The sequence below is a fragment of the Macrobrachium rosenbergii genome, chromosome 21, assembly GCF_040412425.1.
Source record: "Macrobrachium rosenbergii isolate ZJJX-2024 chromosome 21, ASM4041242v1, whole genome shotgun sequence".
Lineage (NCBI taxonomy): Eukaryota > Metazoa > Arthropoda > Malacostraca > Decapoda > Palaemonidae > Macrobrachium > Macrobrachium rosenbergii.
The window spans coordinates 22,561,375-22,567,374 of NC_089761.1; the positions used below are offsets into that span (position 1 = coordinate 22,561,375).

At 33.5% G+C, this 6,000-nt stretch overlaps 1 protein-coding gene across 1 annotated transcript in view; it reads right to left on the reverse strand.

Annotated features, from left to right (window-relative positions):
• Positions 1–4,623, reverse strand: part of LOC136849807 (zinc finger protein on ecdysone puffs-like) — a 520,057-nt gene extending 515,434 nt beyond the window's left edge. The window contains exon 1 of the mRNA XM_067123238.1: positions 3,987–4,623. The gene's annotated coding sequence lies outside the window, so the exon portion shown is untranslated. The remainder of the gene's footprint in view (positions 1–3,986) is intronic.
• Between the last annotated feature and the right edge of the window lie 1,377 nt (positions 4,624–6,000).

The following is a 6,000-nucleotide window of genomic DNA, read 5'->3' on the forward strand; positions in this document are numbered from 1 at the left end:
ATATATAGTATATATATATATATATATATATATATATATATATATATATATATATATATATGTGTGTGTGTGTGTATATATATATATACCGTATATATATATATATATATATATATATATATATATATATATATATATATATATATATATATATATATATGTATATATATATAATAATAATAATAATAATAATAATAATAATAATAATATATATATATAAAACAGTAAGTCGCTTCCCTAACTGAGGAGGGCTCTAGAGAAATAAAGGACAAATCACCAACGTTTTCAGGTTTTAAATGCTATAGACCCATGCGCTGTACATTGATGAATTATTACTCCAGCACCAAGTATCAGCCTACCTATCGAATCAATTTCGCAAAAAAAAATATATAATACATTTTCTTTAAAAAAAAAGGCTTACACCTACTTATCCAACTCCCCAATTTTGTTTAAGTTGGATCTACCTTAGGACCCCTTCTAATCCTTTCAAAGTCCAAAGGAATGAGACTCTAATCCCACCCTCCCGCCCCCCGCCAACCGGCTAAGTAGTAGGCCTAACATAGCCTACAATGAATAAGTAAAAGTTAGAATTAAGAGACGGATTATGGAAATCGGCGTCTCAGTAAGTCTGATTAATGATTCAAGACTAATTAAACTAGCTTAGTGGACGACGTCATTAGGGACAATAGCGGCTTCATCATTATGTTAAGGGCTACCGTGGATTTATTTATGCCAGATGGTGAGTGTTTCATTCAAATAGCCTTCCCTTGAAATAAATATAGGCTTCCTGTGGAGTGGCTGGACTCACAGAAAGGTGAGCAAAAAACAAACATGTGTTTGTGAGTGTATGTATGTATGTATGTATGTATATATATATATATATAAATATATAGCCTATATATATGTGTGTGTATGTGTATATATATATATATATATATATATATATATATATATATATATATATATATATATATATATATATATATATATATATATATATAATATATGTAGGACAAAATTCACGAAGGAAAGAAACAATGGAGTGCTGCAAGGCCTTTCGACTTGTAGTCCTTTACTTAGCAAAGTAAAGGCGTATAAGTAGAAAGGCCTGCAACACCTCATTGTTTCTCTTTCCTTCGAGGATTTTGTCTTTATTATATGTTAACCACGTTCCATATTTTCGTGGTTCAGTTACACACACACGCACAAACATATATATATATATATATATATATATATATATATATATATATATATATACATATATATATATATATATATATATATATATATATATATATATATATATATATCTAACTATTGAAAGAGGCACCGCTAAAAGACGTTACTCTTCGGGTTCTCAGAATTTTGATGCCTCCCATATGCATTTCTCCTGTCTTGCTATGACCTGCCACAGTCGACTACCCGTGGTACATTGTATATATATGCATAAAGTATTATTGGGATTTTTTTGCTAAGCATGCACACGAACATTTTATAAACACAAATATAAGAGACCGGGTGTACAGGTAGGTCCTGACTGGTTTCGACTTTATTTCCAAGCCATGGACGAAACCGGTCAGGACCTTGTTTAAAACCTGCGGTAATATGTGATAAACGAATCACGTGCTAAAGTGATTATAATCATATATATACATATATAATATACATATATATATATATATATATATATATATATATATATATATATATATATATATATATATATATATATATACATATACATATATGCATGCACACACACACACATATATATATATATACACATATGTACATTATATAGCACATTATTGTACATATACACCGTATCAGACACATTTATTTATATACGTGTATATATATATATATATATATATATACTGTATATATTTATGTGTATTATATATTTATATATAAATTCATATATATCAAATTATACCTATATATATTTATATATGAGTATATAAAATTATACAACACATTATTGTGCATATATACCGTACCATACATTTATAAAACCCACGTTCCGTTCATCCAATTTCTTCCCCGTCATTCAATTCTTATCTCATCAGGCCGAATTTAAAAGATTAGGCTTAAACTTCTTCGAGTGCGCCTCCGCCTCCTCTCGAGCCACCGACGCAGATTAAAAACTTCGTTAAAGGCAAAACAAATTACAGGCTTCATTTCCTTCAGAATCTTCCGCTACCAGCTTTTCTCCTCTCGCCTGTATTTCTAACCCCTACCCGAACCCCCTCCACCTAAAGACGTTGTAATAATGTGATAATATTTCAAGAGTCTTCGCTCAGCTTTCCAACAAGTCAGCAAAACTGAAGACTGTTTTCTTCTTCTCCTTTCCAGGGATAAACAAGGGAGGCAATTCACGGTTCCCAGTAAAACATTTCAAGCATTAAAAGTTGCTCTACATAACGAATGAAGTGTAAGGCAAGGTTCAACATACCGTACAATTGTGATTGTCTTAGTAAAGCCATCCACAGAGAGAGAGAGAGAGAGAGAGAGAGAGAGAGAGACGTAACGAAAGCATGTGAAAAGCCAACATTTTTATCATACTCTGTGCTGTAAAAACCTTAGATCTGTAAGACGGTATCTGGTAACTTCTGATAATCCCCTTACAAGAAAATTATAAACGAAAACCTTAACAACTCTCTGCTTCACTGAGAAACAGCCACTTTACACGGAAACAAAAATCGAAAATCTTAACAACTCTGACATTTCACTTTGAAAATAGATTAAGGTTTCAAGAGAAAGCGATGAGTATTACTTCTTAACAAGCTGAAATATATAGCCTATCACTAATCGTTCTCTCTCTCACACACACGTATATATAAATATATATATACACACATATATATGTGTATGTATATATACGTGTATATATGTAAATAAATTATATATATATATGTATATATAGAGATCATCAACACACAATCACGTGTGGAACAGAAATAAATTTCTGACTCACGTCGGGATCGAACCCAGGTCTCTCAGGTGGAAAGCAAGGGCGTTATCCACTGGGCCACACAAGTCAAAAGAAGTTGCCCTCCCGACGTGAGTCAGAAATTTATATATGTATATATATATATATATATATATATATATATATATATATATATATATATATATATATATATATATATATATTAGATAGTGTGGGTATGTCTCACATTTCCACCAGGTTACTTTATGCAGATACATTGCTAAGATTTTTTGTAATAATACGAATGAAATCCCAAATACAAAACTACCTAATAAAAGTGAAAATAAATGAGGAAGAACGTGAGACTGCTGTCGATTAATGTATATATCCCAAAGGGGGCTCTTGATTAAAACTCGCAAATAAGGCTTACAACTGTAAATTATAAATATAAAAAATTCAGAGCTGAAATCACAGTTAAACTACTCCTGTTCACGACAACAACCAGTACATTATAATTTCTTGCATTAAAAATTAATGTAATTATGTCTAGCTTTGAATGATTGCCTTCTTGGTTCATAACAGAAGGATTTTACCATGTTTTTCCAAGGATATATAAAATGAACATTTAGCAACATAAATTTACTAAAGGAACAAAAGCCAAAACCGAGAATATGAAATGCTAATATAAATTCCTCTCTATAGGGTATGGCTGTCATCTTCAACATTACATCTTTGACCTTGGTCCAGGGTAGCCTATATTAACGAACAAAGTTCAACTTGCCTGGCAGACACGATTCTTTACCACTTCGCCTACATCTACGAAAATATATTGGTTTGCGAGTTCATTGTGATGTTACACGTCTATCTTAGCTGTACGCGAGGTTAGGTATGGTTGATTTTTGGCCTTTCCACTTCCAAATCATCCCAAACTTATATTTTACACCGTTTCTATAAAAATAGCTACTATCATAACAACCTGCGCACATAAAGTAACATTTTAGATTGTCAGACTTTTTCAAATCTTGTATAGGCTATTCATCGTTTTACCTACCGTGGCCGCCTCGTCCGCTTGGCTCTCCTACGAAGCACAGTGACTCTAGATTTCAGCACCACCATAGCCTACATCTTTTGATTACAAGTCTTTACATTTAATGATGTCTTGAAAGAATATTCCCCGGGCAGTTTCCACTTTCATGAACTATCTCTTACGTAGTCGCATCAATCAGGCGCTGAGATAGATAACCATGCGTAAAATGTAAATGTCAAAACACTAGGCTATCCTACATGGCTCGAGAAATAGGCTAGCCAGCTGAAATAAATTATATCGGCATAAAACGGGACTTATACGTGGCTATATTTCTCGTTTAAGTTAAATGTTTCCCTAAATATACAGTCTTAGGATAAAAGCATTTTTGCAGACGTCTTCATCGGGCCTGGAAAGCCAGTTACTTATACCGTCATTGCTAGCCTATGCTTTTTCACTGTACGTTTTAATGGTACTTTACAAAATCAGGAAACACCGTCAGGGAGATAACCCAAGTTTTGACTCAACTACTGAATAGTAGTCAAGTCAAATAACGGGCACGACACTAATATTCGTATACGAAGTTTTGGTTAATTATTTGGCGGAGACCACATCTCAACAAAGTTGTTTACTTGTGTGTTTTGAGTGAACGAATAAGCGTCTTGGGTCAAATGAGAAATAGTCAAGGGAATTAGATGCTAATCCTAAATATTTATATTGTCGTGAGTGTTTAAAGGTTAACAAATACATTATGTAATATGATGTAAAGTTTTGTATTTTCTATGCTATTATTTTTAAAGGGGCTTAGTGCAAAAGCAACAAACACTGATTTGGATGTATCGCGGCAAAACTGGTTGCGTTAGTTAGAAAAATAGAGATCGTGAGTATTTAAAGTGCATATTGATATCATAACTTGTGTGATTCTATACGAGTTTTTATATGTAGACATATAATTTATATCATAAATGTGTTCATTTATAAAGTAGACGAGATTTAAGTGAAAGTTCGTAAAATATAGAAAAACTATAAGAAACGGTTCCGTAATGTGATACCAGTGACCACAAACAGTAACCGTTACGGTAAAGGCCCACTCGTAGACGTCTTCTGAACCGTGCTGATAGTTTATGTTACATTTCTCTGCGAGTGTTAGCCTAAGTGTCGTTGTAAACAGTGATAAGTGAGCAGATGGTAAATGTACTGCAACAGTTTCGTAAAGATAATAACCGAGCGGAGTTACGAGATTCGGGGTTGTAAGGTTGCTGTTGGTAGGTACACCTTCACGCTGCGAGAGTGTTACCTAGATTAACCTTGAGTGTCTGTTTAAGAAACAGAATAACTGTTTATGGCCGCCACACCTAGTCTCCACTATTTAAAGTACTAATGGCTCCAAAAAACAGAAGAGATGGCTTTGCGACTATGCTGAGTTCAAGTTAGAGAGTTGGCTTATTGTCTCAGGACCAGAGAAGTGGATACTCAATTGTTAGTAACTAGGGTTAGGTGTTAGCCTAGGTCTCTTCGTCAGTAAAGCAAAAATGCCTCCTTTGTTAATTTTTGTGAAAGATGAAACCAAAGTAAACTGCGCTTTTTACATAGGACAATTTTATGTTATGTAGTTTAAATTCCAAATGGAAAGTTGATAGGGATTTAGTCTTTAGACCTATGTTAATGTGCAATGTTGAACTGCAGTCTTTGAAGTAAAGCGATTCAGAAACCATCCTCATTGGGTACATCTAACTGTATATGATCAAGTGATGCAGAATACCATTGCGTAGAGTTTGACTTGAAATACTTTTCTTTAGGTTTGACTTCCTTGATCAGAGCTACGCATTGTATAGGTTTAGTCCGTTGCACAAAGCAATTGTTTAATGACCTGCTCAACCTTGCAAGTTGCTGTAGTGAAAACCGAACCAAGATCGAGGAGCATGATAACGCTATAAGCATTTAGAAGTACATATTCGCCCCTAAGAAGTCCGTCAGGGACTTTTTTTCAGCCTTGAAATCTACTTGGTTTACTGGTGTGATAACTAAGAAAGGCGATGAG